Raw genomic sequence first — 23,292 nt, 5'->3', positions numbered from 1 at the left:
ACATGACACGACACGGGGCCGGGACGCGGCGGAGGAGACGTGTGCTCCGGTGCGCCGGTGATTTATCTCACGGGAGAGGCAATTTAACACCTCTGCTCTGATTTGTGGATGTTCTTCATGCCCTGTCCACCGGGATCAATATGGGTCGGGCGCGCACGGCCTTGAATTACTGTTGGATGCTCTTTACCAAGCAAAGCTCAATAGGAGTAGGCGTGTTAGTGCGGCTCGTGTGAGTGTGTGCGTGGAGTGCATCTCTGTGAAGGGCCTGCCGATAAACACCAAGGCCATGAGGTGTTTTCAGTTAGTCAACCAGAGCCACGATTTCTTCCTCTTCCTCTTCCTCTTCCTCTCACGCTCACCGGAGAAAACGGCCAAACTTTCCCCCAAAGTTACCTCCTGAAACCGCAGGTCTCTAGGCAAACAATATAATTCTCAGCAAATAGCGGTGCAGCAGCGGAGATAGAACATGAAATGGTGTGTCCACAAAGGGATGATCAAAGGGCAGAAAAAGCAATAAAAGAAGTGTGTCTATCCGTCACCGGGCCGCTGAGCAGCGAGAATGATCTTCGTCTCAGGTGGATGCGGGATGCATGACAGGGACTCCTCTCTCTAAATCACATGGCTGCTCTCTTATTTCCTGGATGACTGGACAGTTTCTCCACTCGGCCGTGTTCAAAACAAGAAACTTCTGAGAGGGGGAAACTTCACCAGTCAATCAATGGAGGGTTACAGTTATGTATTATTGATCGTTTTTGTTCCTGCATCAGTGCATCTTATAAGGCTTGAAGAATTAATGGAATTCCACACACACACACTTAAACATAATAGTATTTTCCCCACTATCTCTCCTTCTCTGCTCTGAATACATCATTTTATAGGTGGAGCAGCTGTAATCCTCAATATATCTTTTCACTAACCTTCCTCTGACCACATGTATTATTTTTATAGCAGCGCTTCATTTTCATACACTTACACGCTCTCATAGCAGCTAGCTCATCTTCAGCTACGCTCCCGTTCGTTAATGTCGCCAACACTGTTGTTCTTTCCCCTCCAGGACTTTAAACACAACAGCGTCTTTGATTCAGATGTAAACAAAAGCAAGTTCTCGGGCTGGATTTATTGTTGGCTGCAGATTTCATTAGCTAGCTCACAAATTGCACTAACATTAGTTCTACGTGCTGTCAAATCTTAAATAAGGAATCTTGTACGTGGGCATTAAACAACTGGATAAAGACTTAAGACGTAAATTGAAGCCACTGAAGAATTAGCTAGCTCGATTGCATTTAATTTCATAAGAGGGATGTTAGAGAGTAGATCATTTCAGTAGAAGATGTGGAAATAAATAAGCTCTACACACAAACTGATGTAATCGGTTAATGATACGATTTTCTAGGTAGGAAATAAGGTTCGATCATAACCTAGTTAGCTGGAAATGCAAATATTTGAAACAGCGCTGAACTTCAGTATCTTTTCCAACCAGCAGCTGATGTCGGATAAGCAACGTCCATGTTTCCTGACAGTTGAAAGGAAAAGGACACGCAAGACAAACCATGTGATTTAGCCAATGTGCTGCTGTTGGATAACATATCACCACCAGACTCCTGCTGCTCTCACAGAGGCCACCAGACTGACGGAGGTTACCTTCCTCCCAGCTGTCAGCGGCTGATGTGCTCGGCTGCCTGAGGACCTGAGTGAAACCGTCCCTAATGAGAGATAAGGAAGGAGCCGAGTGTCAGTGGGTGCTCCATCGGGGGTCGAACACCAAAGGCTACGCACTGAGGGCAAAGAGAGTAAAAGGTAAACTGAAGTTGCACCAAAATTGAATCCACTTAATCATTGTACGTAAACAGCGTTTTGTTTGCAGAGTTTCCCACCGAAACACAAACGAGTGCATCGAACCCAGGCAAACAAATTGAGTGCTTTTCCACCTCATAAAACATGTGCTATGTTTTTGTTTTGGGTTTGTTTGAGGTTACAGCTTTCTTCCTCCTCCTCCTGTTTTACTGCAGTTTTACCTGTTACGGTACATTGCGTCCCCGTGTGCGTTCTGTAGGAATGTGCATCAAGGACAAACACACACATCCTACTTTACTTTAAATTGCTGCAAGTGATAAAAAACTCCACAGGCTAAGTTATTCTTCTGAATATGGAGGATTGTATTTAATACACCACTGAGGTTTTATTATTATCTGAAACATCCGAGGCCATGAACTCACAATGCACCACAGTTTAATATCAGCGAGAATCAGGCTGCTGTGGATATATTTAAGATATTATATAAGATTTTCAAAGCTTCGTAACAAACTCAAATCATAAATCACAGAAAATTCAGAATAACGATAATCAAAGCATCCACTTTTTCAAAATGACACAATTAAAATAGACTGCACATGTATTTTTTGGCCAACAATTAGAACAAGTTCTCCCAATAAGTGTCTATGTGAAATGTTTCTCTGCACCTATTATTAAAACGATGATATTCAGTGGTGTAGATATAGACAACCTCACATTTTAACCTTCATCCGAGCATGGAATATTTCCCAGCGTTCTTTCTACAGGCCCACGGCTCCTGTCTCGGTGCCACCACTGTTTTATCTGCCAGATTTTGCCAGATCTCCATGCAGGTCTGGGGAGAGAACAGGAAAAGCTACCTGCTCTAACCACTGAGCCCCGGCTGCGGCAGAGTTTCACTGCTCAAGGGCACAATGTGTACTCTGGAAAAAGTCTCTCCTCCCTGAATGAGATGTTCCCTCCTTTGTGTGACTATGTTCATTTCACCCGCAGCTTCTGTGGCAATTTACTGCCCCATTGTTATAGGTCACATTTAATCGAAAGTGTGTTATGTATCGTGAATATTGAAAACTGTGTTCAAACCGTTTATTGCTCTCGTAAACATTATTGACCACATGTCTCCTGTTTAATATAACATTCAGAAACAATAGGAGGGTTGTCCTTGAAGTTGGGACGTACATTCACACTCGTTTTAGACCAATTGAATATTGGAATTTGTGATGTACACTTAAACAAGTCAGTTTAAAGGTCGAAAGTCAAGATTGCTGTGACATTGTGGCAGGACAAGGAAAGGCAGAGACGCAGGTACTGCTTACTGTTGTTTATTAAGTAGACAGGAAGAACCAGCACATGTTCCCCATACGGGAAGTATATATAGCTTCAGCCTTTACATTTCCCATCAACCCACTGGGTGAGAGGACACACCCATGAGTGCACGCCACACAGCCCCCCCCCCGAACACCCAGAGGGAAAAATACAAAATGGGACAAAAGTCAGTACCTCTCAGGGGGTTTAACGAGGCGACCATAACGGCTACGCCGATCCCCGTCCGCAAACGCAGGGGTGGAACAAGCAGAAGGGACATCATTTACAACAGGCACAGGATCAGGAGGCACAACTGGAGAAAACAACACAGGGGTCTTAGAAGGGGGGCGACCACGACGGGGAACCCGGGCCGGTAGCACCTCTTCGCCGGCCAACAGATGAGCTGGCTTAAGTCTGTCTAACGAAACACGCTCCCTGCGCCCGCCCATGTCCAGAATGAAACTTTTAGAACCCGCCTCTAACACCCTAAACGGGCCGTCATACGGGGGCTGGAGGGGAAACCGGTGAGCATCGTGACGCACGAAAACAAACCGAGCGGTCGCGAGATCCGTTGGCACGAAAGACCGAGGAGAAAAATGATGCACGGGCACCGGTGCACAAGGGGCCTGTGACGCAGGACGCGGAAAGGGGGCCGAGCTTTGAGGCAGAAACTCCCCTGGGACGCGGAGCGGCCGACCGAGTACCAACTCCGCAGGCGAGGCATCCAGGTCAGCCTTAGGAGCCGAGCGCAACCCGAGCATCACCCACGGCAACCGATCCAACCAGTTTGCATCTGAGAGCGCAGCCCGCAATGACGCCTTAAGCGACCGGTGAAAACGTTCACACAAACCGTTAGCCTGGGGGTGGTAGGCAGTGGTACGGTGAACCTGTGTGCCCAAAGACTTTGCTAGCGCTGACCAGAGCTCCGAAATGAACTGCGGGCCTCTGTCAGAGGTGATATCAGACGGTGCACCAAAACGTGAGACCCAAGCTGAAAGAAAAGCGCGTGCCACGTCCGCAGATGTCGTGGAAGACAGAGGAACCGCCTCTGGCCACCTAGTGGTCCGATCTACCATGGTAAGGAGATGTGTAAAACCCTGGGAAGGGGGAAGAGGCCCCACAAGGTCGATATGCACATGATCAAAACGCCTGGCTGGAATCAAAAATGGCTCGAGGGGCGCCCTAGTGTGCTGGTGAACTTTAGCGCGCTGACACGCCACACACGTGGCCGCCCACTCCTTGACCTCTTTGCGAAGGCCAGGCCACACAAACTTCGAAGACACCAACTTCACCGACGCCCGGACACCCGGATGAGAAAGAGAGTGCACCATATCAAAGACCCGACGGCGCCAAGCAACCGGCACCACCGGCCGGGGGCGGCCCGTGGAGACGTCGCAAAGGAGGGCAGGCCCACCATTTTGCACAACTGCCTCCTCCAGCTTCAGACCGGTACTCGCAGCTCTCAGTGCAACGATACCCGGGTCCCCAGGTTGATCGGCAGCCAGAGCGGAAAAATCAACCCCAAGATGCACAGGGCACACCAGCACCCGCGACAGGCAGTCTGCAACCGGGTTCGCTTTACCCGCCACATGTTGGATGTCCGTTGTGAATTCGGAGATCGCCGCTAGATGGCGCTGCTGGCGAGCAGACCATGGCTCTGTCACCTTCGCCATAGCAAACGTCAATGGTTTGTGGTCAACATAGGCTGTGAAAGGGCGGCCTTCCAGCAGGAAACGGAAATGACGCGTAGCCAGGTACAACGCTAACAGTTCCCGGTCAAACACACTGTATTTTCGCTCACTGTCTCGCAAACCGCGGCTAAAAAATGCAAGGGGCTGCCACGCACCTGCAACACGCTGTTCAACAACTGCACCAACAGCCACATCTGAAGCATCGGTCGTGAGGGCGATGGGCGCCCGAGACGCGGGGTGCGCCAGAAGCGCCGCGTTAGCCAGGGCAGCCTTAGCCCCCTCAAAAGCCTGGATCCTCACAGGGGTCCAGTCAACCTGGTCCTTGGCTTTCTTAAGCTTCAAAGCACCATACAATGGTTGCAGGAGTTGGGCCGCACGAGGCAAGAAACGATTGTAAAAGTTTACCATGCCCAAAAACTCCTGTAGCGACCTGACCGAGACCGGACGGGGAAAATCCGCAACTGCATGCACCTTCGAGGGCAAAGGAACCGCACCCTGCGACGAAATGCGATGGCCCAAAAAGTCTATGACAGACAGCCCAAACTGGCACTTGGCTGTGTTGACAATGAGACCATGCCCATCAAGGCGCTGGAAAACCTGCCTAAGGTGCGACAAATGCTCATCAGCCGACGGGCTGGCCACCAAGATGTCGTCCAAATAGACGAAAACAAACGCGAGGTCACGTAGCACCGAGTCCATCAATCGCTGAAACGTCTGCGCTGCGCCTTTAAGGCCGAACGGCATTCGCAGGAACTCGAAAAGCCCAAACGGTGTAATGACAGCAGTCTTGGGCACGTCCTCTGCCCGCACAGGCACCTGATGATAACCTCGCACCAAATCGATTTTAGAAAAAATTGTCATGCCCGCCAGACGAATCGAAAAATCCTGAACATGCGGAATTGGGTAACGGTCATGGGCCGTAATGTTATTTAAACGCAGAAGTCGCCGCACGGCCGCCAAGAACCGTCCGCCTTGGGCACCATGTGGAGCGGTGAAGCCCACGGGCTGTTGGACCGCCTAACGATCCCCAAACGCTCCATGGTAGCAAACTCCTCCTTCGCGGTGGCCAACTTCACGGTGTCGAGGCGACGCGAACGTGCGAAAACGGGCGCACCCGCAGTGGGAATGAAATGTTCCACGCCGTGTTTAGTAACCGCGGCAGAAAATGCGGGCGTTGTCAGCGAAGGAAATTCCGCCAGTAAGCGCTGGAAGACATCCTTTGACGCCGCGAAATTAGCGTGTGTTAACGGCCCGGGTCCCCCTGACTGACACGGAAAAGACGCAAAAGACACAGCATCAATGAGCCTGCGATTAGTTACATCCACTAACAACCCATTAGTGCACAGAAAATCTGCTCCGATAATAGGAACCGTAATGGAGGCTACAACAAAATCACACAGAAATTTGCGTCCATTGAAACACACAGTCACAGACTTGGTACCAAACGTCTCTATAGCCGAACCGTTAGCCGCTGTCAGACGCGGACCACTGCCACGGGCCGAGAGGTCCGTAGCTGCAGGAGGGAGAAGGCTCTTCTGCGAGCCGGAGTCCACCAGGAAGTGATTACCTGATATGGAGTCACGAACGAACAGCAGCTCCTCTTGATCACCAGCGCCCACGGCTGCTACCGAGCGCCGGCTCTTCCGTTTCACAGTGCCTCGAACGCGCACGGAGGAACGCAGCGGCGCGCCTTGCTGCCGAAGCGCTGATGGAAGAAACACAGCTGGCCGCGCTGTGTGCGGGTGGAGACTGCAGCCGTCACTGCCGGAACCTCGTTCTCCAACGTCGACTGGGAGGACTCCACGGCCACACTCTGCACGGAGACGTTCCTCGAAGTCAGCAGGATCCGGTCCGCCTCCTCAGCTAATCCACGGAAGTCGCCGGCCGCCAAACAGGAAGAGTTGGCGAGGGCTGCGCGCACCTGCAGCGGGAGCTGGCGCAGAAAGATGTGCGGGAACAGGAAACCCTCATCCTCGTAGCCCAGCAACGACAGCATCTCGTCCATCAGGTCCACTGCCGAACCATCACCCAAACCGGGAAGCGACAGTAGCTTGTCCGCTCTCTCCGCGGCTGACAAGCTGTAGCGCCGGAGGAGAAGCTGCTTGATGGCGGTGTACTTTCCTCGCAGCGGCGGGGCTCGCAGGAGCTGCATCACGCGCCAGGTGGATTGCTGGTCCAAAGCCGCGACCACCAAAAAATACCTGGAGTCGTCTGCCGTTACTCCTCGCAGATGGAAGAGAGCCTCGATGTGCTGAAACCACGGCGCGGGGTCGTTCTGCCAAAACTCCGGCAGTTTAACGTGCCCCGCGGAGCTGGTCGCTCGCGGAAGCTGCTGCGCCATGGTCGTTGTGGAAACACGGTCCACGGGAGCCGGGGAAGAAAACACGTCTTCTCCCGATGAGGAAGGGACACAATCCTCCTCTACCTCGAACATGTCCAAAAAACGGGGTCACCAATGTGGCAGGACAAGGAAAGGCAGAGACGCAGGTACTGCTTACTGTTGTTTATTAAGTAGACAGGAAGAACCAGCACATGTTCCCCATACGGGAAGTATATATAGCTTCAGCCTTTACATTTCCCATCAACCCACTGGGTGAGAGGACACACCCATGAGTGCACGCCACAACATCACAAAACCCTTATTTGGCTAATTAGGTGAAAATTGATTAAATTGTTAGATTTGTCAGTGGTCAAAGGTCAAGGTCACATTAAGCTGTTGACTAAATGTTTCCACCTGATTTTTAGGGCTTACACATTAGTCCCATGAACATTTATTGATTTCTAAACAGAAACAGAAACAAAAATAAGTTAACAGAAAAGGAATATTTTCATATCTCATTTAGTTTTCAATTGCAAGCTATTGTAATCTTTCGAATTGTGTTCTCGTGAAAAGCTCGTGGATTAATCTAAAATAATTCTTCTGAGATTCATATCTGTTTCCACCACGGTTCACAGAGCCCAGTGGCTCGGGTTGGAACATTTCGTGGACACCATGTTTGCGAGAGGAGCACAGTGCATTTGGCGTAATTAGGGTTTTGTTTGGCAAGGTCTCCAAAGCTTGTTGCCTCTGTAGATAATCCTACCAGGCTACACAGTGTGTTTGTCTGAGCTGTGGGAGAACTGTGAACTCAAGCCTGAGCTTGTAAGCTCCCGCGGAAGAAAATGAATGAACACCCACGTCCACAACAAAGCAGACTTTAAGAGAGAGAGAGAGAGAGAGAGAAGCGAGGGGAGAAAACCCAGACAGAGAGGTGGCGGCTCAAGTGATGACACAAAGAGAAGCTCCGTGCCGCTGCAGAGGATTTACTTTGTGCTGAAAGTTTTGTGTCAGCGCTGCATTTGTCCAGAGCGCACGGTGATGTAGTGTTTAGCTCCGCTGCCTGGTGGAAAGAAGGTTGAACCTGATGGTCGTCCAGTTCTGTGTTGTGTGTTCTCCCTCCGTCTGTATCAGGTTTCTTCAGGTTCTCCAGCATCCTCCTGCGGGTCAGGATCATTTGAGACTCTACAAAAACAGCATATTGTCGCTTATGAAGAAGTCGCTGCTCCTAGTAATATAGCACACAACACCAAGGATCTTAAAACTTGTTCTTTTCATACCTAGTTTTCATTTCTTAATACATTTTATATTGGGTTGCGTGGCCAAGCTAACAGGATATTGGCTTTAGCTTTATACTTAACAGGAACAAATGGTATTCACATTCTACTTAACGTATTTTCCAACATGTCAAATGTACATTTTTATGTCAAGAACCTCCAAATTGATGTTGGATTTAGAAAGTGAATGATGTGCAATATCAATAATACATCTTACCTCGGAAGATTTGTTAATATTCATCGAGCCCGTAACAGGCGACTGGAATTCATATGAACCCATTGATTCTCTATTTGAATTGTTGATGAATCTGAGTTTGGTGCTCATTAAAAACAACGGAATGATGCAGATGAAAAGCTTAGCACCGTCCAACGCACACCCCCGACCTCCAAGGACCACTGCGTTTAATAGGGAACTGCCTCTCATTACTTATCCTTTATCTGCTGTCTCATTATTCCCCTCTGTTTTTGGAATTTTTTCTATTACTGTCTTTGCAATGCAAATCTGCTGCTTAAATCAGCAGATCTGTGTGTATACAAAGGGAGGGGTTGGGGGGGACTGGGGGGCTCATCCTATTATTGAGAGTGTAAAAACAGGGAAAGAATCTAAAAAATAATATTTCCATCATGGTAAATGCTGCTTTCTACACCAAAGTATGATTTCCTGTATGTGAAGGAGAGAGAGAGAGAGGGAGACTTCCTATAATCTTTGCAGTGCAGCATCAGGTCTGCACTAAACTAATGTGCATGCGCTGATATGCCTTCCTGGATGGTGGATGATAGCTCATGTGTCAGAGCTGCAGGCCTATCGCTCGCTGCGCCCCCCCCCCCTCCTGCAGTGTGAGCCAATATGTTCAGTAGACATAGATGTGGGCATTGCCTAATGGAATCCAGTCAGTGCGGCTGATAGCATCACAGAGTCACACTGCCAAGCCTGGATAACACCGGCCTCTCTCCCTCTCCGGAGCCGTGGCAAGTGTCTCGGAGAGCCCTGCAGGATGTTACATATTAATACTTCTCGACATTTGCTGGGTGATAAGCAGCCCGGGTATAAATATTTCTTTTTATGAAACCACTTCAGCACAGCTTCCTCACAGAGAAGACAATCTCTGGCTCTTCTTCCCTTCACAGACTCATATCTGAGAACAAATGCTCTGTCCTCGGTAACCTGTGCTTCTTAAAGATCTATCACCACGGCGACAGGAGATAATGCAAAATGGAAGGTCTGTCAGAGAATAGCAGGATTCATAGGGTCACTGTGTTGTATTGTGTGACAGGAGAGGGATGGTTTGATATCTTGGGAAATGTTCGTATTCGCAGAGTTAGTAAGATTGATACCACGGCATGATGGCTCCTCAAAAGTGAAGCCAAAGCGTCCCCCTGGTGGCGGGCTGTAGTATAGCTCCTAACCACAGCCTCCTCCGTGTTAGTAGACATGGACCAAACTAAAAACCTCAAAGAAAACGTCAAAAACATAATTCTGAAAGATGGATTCTGTCATTTTTTCCATAGTTCTTATCGTACTGATGCTCCTTCTGGTTTTCATTTGTTATTTGATGATGTAAAAACAAGGCAACACATGATTGACAGCTGAGACTGACTCGCTAGATCGACCCTCGCAAGATGGTGGCGCCCATATCCAGGATAGTGTGGTATAATTTTTTTGCAACGAGAGGAAGTGGATTCACGCTGATCTTTATACACATGTATGATTTCCAGACACACTTAATGGCGCCATGAAACAACTGAAGATACAAACCTCAAACAAAGGGAAACCCCCTCAGAGAAGAACTTTATCTTCTGCTGCTATTTTCCAGCTCCTCAGCGCCATGTGCATCTTTAATTTTATGACACATAAGCCAGATTTAAGTGCAGGTAGGCTTATTGTTTTTACCTCAACACCCATCCTCTCTGCAGGCTAAGCCAAGCTGCTGACTCAGGCTTCTTATTTGCTGAGAGAGAGACATTAGACTTTTATCAGTCTCCTCATCCAACTCCTCGCAAGAGAGTCAGTTGAGTGTAATTCCCAAAATGTCAAACTATCCCTTTAATGGGGAGAGAAGATGCTTATACAGCGAGTATGAGCCACATCGCCACTAGGCATGAGCGTGTGTGTGTGTGTGTGTGTGTACATCTGTGTGTGTGTGTGTGTTTGTGCACACCTGTGTGTGTGTGTGTGTGTGTGTGTGTACACATATGTGTGTGTGTGTGTTTGTGTGTGCCACTGAGCCTTGAAAACTAAATGTGAAATGCGGCAACAAATTCAATCCATGCGGACCCCCCCCCTCGCACTCCCCCTGTGCCCGAGTGAAAAATTCATGTTCTATTACCCCATCAAATATGAATTGCAGTTTATAAGATCACATTTGAAATTCCAGGTCACAGCTCATGCATTTCCCACATACTGTCGGTGACATGGACGGGTCTATTCCTGGAGTCTGACGCTCCTTCACTTGGAGGTAAAGTCGACTGACAAACTAAGTTAGCACAGTTTTAAATGGGAAATGATGACACGGAGCTGCTGTAGATGGAGATGTACTTAAACGTGTGCATGAGCCGCCGCGGCCATGCATGAGTCATGAGACTGCCTGATCACTTGTCATGAACTGGCGTAAGCGAATGAGGCATGTGTCATATCTGGTTTAGGCAGCCTGACGCGGTGTGTTCTGGTTGATGGTTCCCAGCGACTCCTCAGCCAAGCAGTTCCTCCCCTCCGGCTGTTAGCTCGACGGGGGGGAAGTTTCCCGCCCGATACCATGGCGACCGCTGGCATCGGTGCACGCTCTGCACCGCGGCAAACGGAGGTCATTGGAAGAGATGACACCCCTTACCTCTCAACGGTTATCATCACTGCTGCCATGGATACGCCAGCTGGTACACTCCCCCAGCCCTCAGCCGTCCCAGCATGCAGTTCACCCCTCAGCCGGCTGCAGCCAGGCATCCACGCCGACCTACATATGCTCATGCTGAGGAATTCAGGTGCCAAGAGATGAGCGCAGCACGTGCTGCCGTCTCTCACACGTTCAAGTCCTCGGGGTTTTGCATATGCAGCAGCTCAGTGTGGGAAAAAAGAAAGAGGAACATAAGAAGCTGCAGCAGCCTACCTGAGCAGGATCCTTCTCTGCATGGAGCCCACAGAGATTCCATATCTCTGATGTATGTGCATCCACAGGATATTTCAAGATTAAGTTTCTTCTCCCTGATCAAAATCCACAAAGTTACTGGAAGGATCCAAGGAGTTTTTCTCTTTTCTCTTTTTTTGTTTAATCCTTTCTTGGATTTTCTCAGGTCGTCCAGAGTATCAGCAGCAATATGATCAAGATCAAAATGAATCTGTTTGGATCTGTTCAGCATTAGTTTCAAACAGGATCTTCATCTTCTCAGTATCCAAAATTGACCGGAACATTATTATTTCAAATGATTTATCTTACTATAGAAGGGAAGCCTCCTCCATGTTAGCAAATGTGACATGGTCCAAACTAAAAAGTCCAAGTATAAATTTATTTTGTTCAAAGATGGTGTCTGTCATTTAAGTTACTTCCCATATCAGGATATTATGGCTTAATTTACAAACAGTAGCAGGAAGCTTTGACACGTCATCCATCTTTATTTACAGTCTCTGAGAAACAAAATCAAAATGTCTACATGAAGTCATGACAGGTTTTATTGTGTATTTCCAATTTATTGTTAAATAAGCCACACATAATTTATTCTTTTGAGTTTCAAGATACACGCAGATGCAAAAACAACAAATCATAAACTGATTCACGTGCAGATCCTTCTCAGAAAAAGACCGGATCTTCAATTCTCTTCCCAGTTGATGACAGCGAGGATGACAGATGATGAATCGACGGTGACAACGAAGCCAAATGGCTTCACATCGAGAGCATAAATAACAAACTGATTCTAATATTACATTCGTTGTAAATGGGATAACAGCGGCGGTGACAGTGTAATCAATCCACATTTCTGCTCTGATCAATTGTGAAACGACTCAGACAAAAGAGCACAAGTGGAGAAAGAAGTTGATTTCTCATCTGCTGCGAAATCCCATCATCCTACCACTCCCTCTCTCTCTCTCCAACGTCTACTTCCTCTTCCCCCAGATCACTTAGGGTCCATTTTTCCAACTTCAGTATATTACAGTTGTGTTGCGACAACACGTGCTGGCTTCACGTGTCACAGTTATTTGCTGTGGTATCGCCGCAGCGGAGAGTCACCCCCCCGCAATTTCTTTTGTCGTGACAGATTTCATCCTCTGAGTATCCATCTTTCTTACCAGCTTGGGCCACATTGCTTCTGAAATGGGAAGAAAAGGTCAGGGCGTTAATGCACAAAGTGACAGCAGATTCATCACCTAAATCTATGGTGACTTTTGGCAATACATCCCACACATGGACACTCCATTCTCATCAGGAGGAAACAGGAGTGATGGGAGAGATTCCAGAATCTGGGAAGGAACAAAAGTTTCTTGGCTTGAATTAAAGGCTTTTATTAAATCCAATCTCTGCTCCTCAAATTTACATTTTTAGTAAAAGTTTTTTTTAATGATGAGAGAAATCCCTTCATGCCCTTACTATGGCCTGAATGGAACTTTACACCTCTGCCTCTTTGGTATCGGCAAAATTATGAATATGAAAATTAGCCCCTCAGCCGCAGCTGTCTGCTGGTATTCTAGTGACTGTGACACAGGTACACTAGCACAGAACAGCAGTAACTTATATTGAGTTACATAACGGTAAATATAATAATGTTTTGCTGATGTTAAATAAACCTTTGTCACAATCGACAGATCTGATTTCGCTCCGTTGGAGAGTTAACACCTTTGATTTCAGTGCATGGTGAAACAAGAGGCATCAGATGTATGTTAGGGTGAAACATCAATAAGCTCCCGAGCCGTAGGTTTAAGGGTTTCTTAGGTTTGTGATGTTTGAAACCTCAGTTTGTCATGTTGTGATGTTTGGATTCTGATTTCAGGATGTTGAACTTGATGTTGACTGCTCCTCTGTGATTGTCTGCATGTGTTCAATTGTCCCTCCCTCCCTCGTCTTTTTAGTCTCTGTGCTCCCTCTGCTCGTCTTCGTCAGTTCATCTTGTTCCTTCCTTGTTCTCTGATGTTTTCTCTCCTCTGGTTTCTTTGGTCCTGTATTTCAGTTTTGTCCCTGTTTGCTACCTGAGTTGTGTTTTGTTTGGACTCCTGCTTTACTCTTTACCTGCTGTTTAGGCCTTTATCTCCATGTGGGTCCTGTTGACACTAAACAGACTTGTGTTCTAGAAAAGAAAAGAAAAGAAAAACTTTGTTCACTTTAACAAGACTAAAAACCTCAGAGGGGATGTTCAATGTTTCTGAATGAGAACACTGAATGAGTAGAAGCCTTTGAATTAGTCTCAATTTTTCAGATATAAAAAACAGATGATGACAAATGCATTTTATAATAGAAGCACATCCCAGGACTGAATTTGAATCATTAGGAGACACAACTTGGTGCATCTTCTTGAATAATGCACTTTCATTTGAGCTCTTACTGATTTCTCTCAGATGTAAACGTCCACAAACGTAGACAATTAGAAACGTTCGTATTGGACTGTCGGTGTTTCTGTCCTTGATGAGATAATTTCCTGCAGGTCTGGAGTTTTTTGTCCTCTTCATTTCAAGCCCCTTTGAGTGCTTTCATCACAACAACACTCTACACAGTAAATATTGAGAAATAAGAGTTTCTGACTGCAGCTAAGAGGGAACACACTCTGACTTGATTTCACACACTCAGGCTTTTCTTTTTGCGTTCATCTCTTTCCTTAACTGGGTCGTGACTGACATATGAATAATAATAAATTAGGGACTGGAAGAAAGATGCATTTTTGCCGTCGCTGTGTTCCTAAAAGTGCACGTTAATTTGAAGAAATGTTCAAATGCCCAGACTGACAATTCTGTGGCTCTGCAAAATTTGATTGATGGCAGTTCTTGGTGTTTATAGTGATAGGGAATGATGCATAGAAGCAAACCTGACTGGTGTAGCGGCACTGATTTGAAAATACTGCAGCAGTAAAAGTCTGCATATATAAAAAGTAATAATAATAATTAACTAAATAACCCATCAGCCAATTCTGCATTTTCCCACAACACTATAGATTTAGGTTTATCAGCTTTTTGCTTCTATTCACCGTATTTCAAGCCCCCCCGACAGGAAGCTGTGCTCAGTGAAAGATCTCTGATTAACCAAATAGCTGCCAAGCATCGAGCAGCACAGACACAGTTAGTCACCAGCTGGTGAACATGTCCAGGCATTTAACAGACACATATTTCTCTCAGGAGCTGGAGAGCAAAACAAATCTTGAATATTGGAGTTGAATGTTGAATATTTGGTTCGACAACTCCAATATCAGTTGGAAGTATGAAGCAGCAACTGTTCACTGGCCAAAAGAGGACAAATAATTAAATTAAAGCAAGTAAAATCATTATTTTAGTGTAGATGTTACATAAACAATGAAAGAAAGATGGAAAAGCAAAAACTTAAAACAGGAAAACCCTCAACTCAAAGTCCACTTTAGCTTTATTGAGGATTTCAGGGCCGTGACATGTTCGTAAACATGCTTCGTCACTCAGACACATATTAATACTAAATTACAGCTCAATATTCTGCAGTAAATGTCCTTAAATGTTCTTTCCTACCTCGTCACACAAACATTTCCAAGGTGAGTCACGAGGAGCAGCCTCACGTCACAGATAGAAATAAAAACTAAAAACAAACAGAGTGGTAATCATGTTAGATTTGTCCTGGAACAGACCAAGGCCGTATCTGATTATGGTTTTATAGACTCCAGCGTGGCTTCATCCTGCCCATCTGCTTATTTGAAGACAACTACACTGAACGGTCCAAGGGCAGATTATGAGCTAATTGTGTGGTTTGTCGTGTGTAATGTTAATGCTCATTAGTGTGGATTCCCCGTCACACATTCCCGTACATTTCCTGTAGATTCCATGCTGTTGGGGCCATTAGTGAGGACGCTGCTTGTTTTTCTTCACACTCTCTGTCTCCCTCCATCACTCTTTGTCCTTGTGGGTGATTAGAATGCGCCCTGGTTGTCTGTCTGCTCGCTCATTAATCACACTGCGAGAGACCGGGCTGAACACTAAGCATACAGTTTGTCCTCGTCTCAGCACTCCACACACAAAGTGCTATTACAGCACAAAACCACACAGGGTCATGGAGGACTCGCCGGCCGGGCTACAGGTCGACTCGTGCTCGTTACAGTGAACACAACAAAGCTCGAGGTGTTCGGGATCCAGGAGACTCGCAGCAAATAGTTCTGCCAAAGAATCCTGTATATTTCCATTATTATACAATGTTTTTAAAGTTTCTATAAGCATATAAACGGCTATGATATATATAGAAAACACTAGAAACTATTATATTTGTATATTGATATATTTTTCCTGAAGCCAGTGAGATGGAAAGTAAATCTCTTGTCGTAAATAATAAGAATCAAGAGTTTTTGAGCAAATTCCCAAGACAGATCATAAAAATCAGTATACAACAATATCAACACATCATTGTTAGCTTCCGAGTTTTACCCGTGAGTGGAAGATATTACAACTTTCGGACAGATACATTATCTCGCACTTGTTTAATTATACCAATTATACCATAATGTTATAGCATCGAAGAGGCAGCTTTTGAAATAAAGGCAGACATTGATTCTCCCTCTAGCCTCAGCTCTCCCAATAACTTTTGACAGTTTCAAAGACAAAGGAGGACATTGGTGATTCAGAGGAGAATATTCAGTTAATAGCCAAACACAGAAACTCGTAGAAAAACTGACACTATGCCCGATGTACTTAATTCAAATGAAAACTCCAAAAGCACCCGGTAGAAACCTTCCAGACGTTCTGTAACTTCAAGGATATGATTAAAAAAACAACCAGGACGCTGTGATAAGCACAAACCTCCTCTGCTAATATCCTCCTTTCTCTAATTATTCTGCTTTACATGAGCGTCCACCTTCAAAGACCAACCCGAGGGCAGTCGTTTACCAGCGACCTAAACTCACGAGCCATTATTGCTGCAGGATTCACAGGCAAACATAATGAGGTTGTAGCAGTCGTTTCTCTAATGGCAAACAAACAAAACCTCTCTTTCACATTTTCAGAGAGTGTGTTTTGAATCTTGAGCACCAAATGTGTACTTTTTTTTTCTTCTTACAAATCCAAAGAAATAACAATTGATCGTCTCGCAAAAACAATGTGTCCCGGAGGAAAAGAGCGTTTCATTTCTGCAGAGATCATTTTTCACGTCAACTTACTCAACATGTGTTCACAGCCTCCAGCTACGTTCCCCCCCCCAAAAAAAACAACCAATTTAAAAACTAGAATGACAATCGGGTGGATGCCTCCACCAAGACCTTCAATGTAATCAAGCTGCACCAAATTACGCAAAGTTTTAAAATGTTGCTGACGTTAAATAATCCCTAAGAAAACATGAAAAGAATTCCTGCATCTTCCCTTCTCCCATTCAAGTTTCATGGGAATACAATAGGACACATATAGTGGAAATATAAAAGGAAATACAAAGTTGTGTTGCATTATGGGAAGTGTAGATTGGGTATTTTTTATTTGATTCAATTTAGAAAATCTATTTAACAATTAAACCTTATTATCATGCAGGGTTATTATTATTTCTGCATAAATCTCTCTTCAGGCAGTAAAGAGTGATTAAATATACATGTGCTGCATTAATGGAATTGATCTCAAAGATAACTTGGTGAGAAGTAAGAACATTTCCAATACTACACATAATCAGACCTCAAACTAAATAAGTTTCTTATCTTTGCTGGAGCCTAGTTTGTTAAACCTCTCTGGATTGAATCAGCCCTAAACAGAATTATTCTGCTGTTCAGTGGATTCACACTTTCCTCATTGACACCTCAAATATGTATATTTAACCCACCTAATATGAAATGTTTTATTCCCACCTTTCTTTGTCCTCATGTTCTACCCGTTGATTGAATTTACAGTAACTCTATTATCACCTTGACACATACGATTATAACATATGTGTGTGTTTTATTTATTTCCTTCCAGCAGCATGATGGAATATTCCCTGAACAGTTTGCTGGTGTATTTCACGTTTCCTTTTCTCGTTGTAAACAGCATCACACAAACACTTTTTATTTCTTTACAGGTTCAAGAGTCTGTGGGGTGAGTTTCCCCTGCAGGTGAATCCGAGCCCCCGGGTGCGAGCTGGATGTTCTCTCCTCCGACAGGTTGTTTGCTGGGGAAGATGTCAGTGGTTCGTCCGTGGCATATTCACTTTGAAACAACGCTTACGATTCAAACGTGGGAACAGTATGTTTCAACTGGAGCTGCTGGAAAAAACAAACCGCTGAACAAGATGTGCAGAACGCGAGCTGGAGGAATCTCTGCCACATCCTGTAAGAGCCATGTGAAGGCAAAGAGAAGAGCCGAGCTCTGACCGTGCAGAATTTGGCTACGGCTTAATCTACACAACAAGCAACGAATCATAAACAAGATGTCTTATTGACTTATCGACCTTTACGCACGTCAAAGTGGTTGCCAGTTCCGCATCCACCTACCCCCCCCACCCAACCCCCCTTTATGCCGTTTCAATTTGAGCCACAATAATTCTCTCCGCATTGCAACTCTCACATTACACGCTTGATTCCCTGTTTCTCTCCACATTTATAGAAAGGCAGTTATGTGTTTTTTTTTTCACCCGTGCAATTTACGCTAATGGCCGTGGAGATTGTTTTTGCTACGGCTTGGACGGCCGTAATGTGAAGGAAGTTGCTTTATAAAAACATTTTCACCCTGTGTCACAGATCATCTAGTTCTGCCTCTCCTCCTGAGACGTGAGGCACAAGGCAAAGGATTCATTGACGCGACAACATTCCACTGTCCACTGTAGGAACATTATTTACCATATCCTTAATAATGATTATTGAAAACAAGGACTGTTACTGCTGCTTCTCTCTGTCCTTAGCATCCTTGTATTGATCCGGAGCCTCCTACAGTAAATACAGTAGCAGATACAAGTATTACAACAAATCATCTTCAGATAAAACAGCTCCTCAACTATGAAAGACTCCTGTTCACTGGGATGTCGTGATGTCAGAATATCTACGTTTGACAAAGGAAAACAAAACCTTTCACTTAAACATGAAACAATATAGAAGTGCTAAAGTATTAAACATGTTTGATTGAGATCACAAGAGAAAACAGAGTCTGTGAAGTAGTGATCACTATGTAGAGCCTTGGGATCAAAGTCCCGCCCATACACATGCTCGACCAATCCAAAGTCAGCCTCAGCTGTCAATCATGATGTTTCATCATGTTTTTCTAGCATCAGACTAACTAAATAAATCTAAGTTTAACAGAAACACTCCAACAAACATCATTCTGATAAGAACTAACTACATGACAGAAGAAGTTCTAAAGAAATTTGTTCGATGTGAACTTTGACTTTTTACTTTGGTCCATGTCCCATCCGCTAACATGGATGAGACCGGGTTAATACAGTAGCCAGCCACTAGAGGGCGATCAAGGCGTCATGTCGTCCATCTTTATGTGCAAATATTTTATGCAATATTTGATCAAATAATGTGAAAATTGATTCAAGAAGTTAAACAATTAAAATTAAAAAATGAATTTCCAAGATTAAAGTGATAGATTTGTGCTAAATCTCTCAGAAAATCTCTTAATTATATTGACTGGAAATGTCTTTCTACCATTTCACAGGAGTCTCTCGCAGATGCTTCAGACAATATCGTGATTCCCGTCTTAAATAACAAGCTTCTCCTAATCTACAAATCTGATTGTAATGACATCTTTTTCTTGTAAATTTATGACATGAATCTCAGAGTTTTTTTCTTCCTGGAATCCAACCCTGTGTCCCTGGGCCCTAATATGCTGCTGAACATAAATGAGCAGATTGCATTTAACAACATCCCACACATTAGATAAACAAGCGCGTCCTGCTCGTTCATTAATATTCCTCACATGCTCCCGTGCAGCGCAAACAGCTCTCCAGTGCAAACATGCAAACGTGGGTCCAAGCACAACTATTTGCTCTTTATAAGTTTCATGCGGACAAACTTTATTTTGAATTAATGCTCTGATGTTCTAATTCTAAAACAAGCCTGCAGGTCGTGGTGCTTGGTGCAGATTCGTTTTTTATAATAACTTACCGAGACCGTGACCTTCGGTAAGATTATTCTGTTGTGACGTGTTTGAACAGAGAATCTCCTTCTGCAACGTTAACTCCGGAGAAAGTCCAGATCCCTCAGAAAACAGCTTCTGACTCCAGAGCTGCAGGATCCAGATCTGATACAACTCAACTATTATTAGTATTATTGTGATTGCTGTTATTCTGATGAATGAAACTAGAATCAGGACATATTCATTCATTCCAAATCAGAAAAGAACATATTTTAAGAATTATAATAAGGCATTAAAATGACATTTAAAAGCAAAAGAAATGAAAAATGCATAAAAATAAGAAAAGAAAGAGTCTGAAGAAATGTAAGAGCACAGAAGTGGGAGCAAGTGCGAGATCTGGTTAAAGGCTGAAACATAGAGTAATGTTTAACATGTTCTTTTGTTCCACAGGTTTCGAGCGTCATTTACAAAAGCTGTATCTCCGGCTGTTGTTGTGGACCTCTAATAGACTTGCTGCAGATGATCTGTGTTCTACAGGAAACAGAGTTAACTAGAATGTCAGCTATGTAATAACATTGAATTGATGATGTGAGAATTATACATTTTTCGTGAACTTCAGCACGTAAATGTTGGAAAAGCCTCGGAAAGGCCTTTAACAGGTGAATCAGCAGTTTTCGTGTGTGTCTATCGATAGTCCCCATGGCAGCTGTGGGGATCTAACCCAACGACCTTTTCAGAGTGTGATGGTTTGGCAAACCACCGGCTGTCACCGCCGCCGCGTGTGACAACCGCCCAGTAAAGGTCAGAGTCGCGTAACCTTTGAGCTGAGTGTCACCTTGCTGCTGAGCACACAGACCTGATCTCCAGGACGGAGAACCTGCCCTTTACCCCCCCATCGTGATTGATCGGCTGCGAAGGGCTTCACCCTCCTCATCCAGGGAATATCCCGTAAATCACTCTCTCTCTCTCTGAAACTACACCTAAGGTAATGTCTTTTAGAAAAGGGAGAACCCACTCATTAGGAGGGATTAACTCTCTGTAATGTGGCCACGTTGAAGCTCGGCTTTCCACCTTCAAACTGCAGCAGGAGTAATTACTCAGGCCGTGGAAGTTTTGCTGTGCTCGCATGTGGAAGAGCGCGCCGCCATTGTTTCACTGTCAGGAATTTTTTAGATTTCACATTTTAATTAAAGTCTGCACAAAGCCCCAGGAGGGGACGACTCCAAAACCAAAAAGTAAACAAAGCATTATCTTTAAAATGCCCTCTTTAAAAAAATACACACAAATATGAAATGAGTGGAGGTTCGGCCATTAAAGAGAATGAACTTCCGCTGAGTCACCTCTTCGAGGAGCAGCATGGCCCGAGGCCGCGTGATGCACGCTGGGTCACATCGCGGTTCAGCTCCCTGCAAAATCTCAAAGGTTAATTCAAAGTCAGCACATTCATTCTTCTATAAATCATCCTTTACGCCTAATTATTTTCCCCTCCCTCCTCCTCCCCCCCGTCGCTGTCAACAGTTTGGTCCTGCAGCCGCCTCGGAACAGTCCTGAGTTAACGAGCTCCGGTCTCTGATCAGCTCCCGTACGATGAAGCTTGTGGATCAGAATGGAATCGGCCACGTTCCACGTTCAACAGGAGCCGGCAGGTGACACAAGTTGAGGCTGCCCCTCCGGCCTGTTCCAGCTCCTCCACACGTTAGAGATCCGCTGGAGGAGGAATGGATTCATTCAGTCAGCTCCACGCGTCAGACATCATTATTAATGTGCACGTCTCCATATTTATAGGCTGTGGTTCGGAGATGACAGGTATATCTCGCTCATAATTTTCAGTAGTTTTGCAGGGTTTATGAAATCCAGTTGATGGATTGTGATCCTGCTGATTTCCAGCTTTCTTTCCAGTCCTTTAGCGCCACGCTGTGGATCAACAGGGCAGTGCAATCGGGTTGGGTTGCTCAACAACTCTTGTGCAACGTAACAGTTCGCTGATTCTCTCCTTTTTCAGAGACTTATGAAAAGATTTGAATTATTAAAGCAACACTATGCAACTTTTTTATCTTAAAATATCAGTTTATATGAGTTTGATGGTTCAGTGAGTGTGAATATGGAGATTGTTTCCTCATTCACTCCCTGAACGCCTGTTCTATGTAACTTTGGTGAGTGGGTTTGATCCGTTCGATCTCCTGTGAGAAGTGTGGAACTGACTTCAACTGTCAGAATCAGGTCCAGCAGGTTGAAGGGTGAAGCTGAACTCTAGATCAGTTAAAAACCAGAGTTTATCTCCAATATTCATCAGGAAACTTTTAAAATATAAGGAATTCTAAACAGAGTTTGGTGAATTTGTTACCACACAGCTCTTCTGGTTCAGGAGGCGGAGGATCATGGTTAAATAGTGTTGCTTTAAGGTTTCCTCGTGTAGTAGAATAGCTTGTTATTTGTCCATCTTCTGTGATGCAACATGGTTTTATCATAGTGGCTGGTGTTTAGAATTAGTAGAGTTATTAGCAGGCACGTGTACAGATAGACCCCTAGTGGTGCTCAAGCACCAGCCCTTTTGCCCTGGATGAGAAAAGTGCCCTTCTGCTGGAGTACAATTTTTTCCTCATTCATCAATATTTAAGAATAAAACTTACTCTCTCTGTCATCAATTCCCCCCGATGTGTTTTGATGTCTGACGGGGCATTTATTTGAGTTCTTGTGAGAATTTCGCCTCGACATGCTCCGCGGCGCTCACAAGCCCCCGCTGGCCCCTCCCTCCTCCTCATGCAGCGCTGAGGAGAAGGAGGCCAAACGGCTGCAGCAACTTCTCCTCTGACCCGCAGCATCAGACAAACAGGTATGACGGTGTGTGTGCAATCCCCCGACGTTGTTTGGTGACAAATTAACCACAACATTAGCGCTGAAAACATTACGTCGCAACTGGTCCGACTTTTCCTAAAAAATAAACTAACAAAAACCTCACGAAATCCGTAATTTCAAAGCCTTTCCAGCTGTTTACTGACGTGTTTCATGTTTAATGAAGAGAGAGGGAGAGAGAAACAGGCAGGCAGGCAGGCAGGCAGACAGACAGACAGACAGACAGACAGACAGACAGACAGGCAGACAGGCAGACAGGCAGACAGGCAGACAGGCAGGCAGGCAGGCAGGCAGGCAGGCAGGCAGGCAGGCAGGCAGACAGGCAGGCAGGCAGGCAGGCAGGCAGACAGACAGACAGACAGACAGACAGACAGACAGACAGACAGACAGACAGACAGACAGACAGACAGACAGACAGACAGACAGACAGACAGACAGACAGACAGACAGACAGACAGAGAGAGAATTTAAAGGCAGTTTTACTGTTCTAAAAATTAGACAAGTTCACTAGTTTTGTTTCATTTAAAATCGTAATTATTGAAATGAAAGGTAGGTCTTAAGTTGAGCTACGTGAGGTATATATTGTATTATATTATAATGCTGCTTATACTTCAACTCTGTCAGAAAACAGTAAACAAAAATGTGTTTACTGTGTTGTCAGCTGTATAGAGATTATGCACAACATTGATTTATCTCATTTAAAAAAAATGTGCATCATAATGCCAAGAAAAGAGAGACTCCAAAAGCAGAAGGACAGGGAACTGCAGCAAGCAGCTCATGGTAGCATCTCTCTTTTATATTGGATCAGGCCATGAACTAGTAAAACAAATTAGGGAGAATCAGTAAGTTTTTATTTATTTATTATTATTATTTTTAATTTCATAAATA

The sequence above is a fragment of the Limanda limanda genome, chromosome 20, assembly GCF_963576545.1.
Source record: "Limanda limanda chromosome 20, fLimLim1.1, whole genome shotgun sequence".
Classification (NCBI taxonomy): domain Eukaryota; kingdom Metazoa; phylum Chordata; class Actinopteri; order Pleuronectiformes; family Pleuronectidae; genus Limanda; species Limanda limanda.
The sequence above is the reverse complement of the archived record's forward strand: the minus strand, read 5'-3'. Positions refer to the sequence as shown.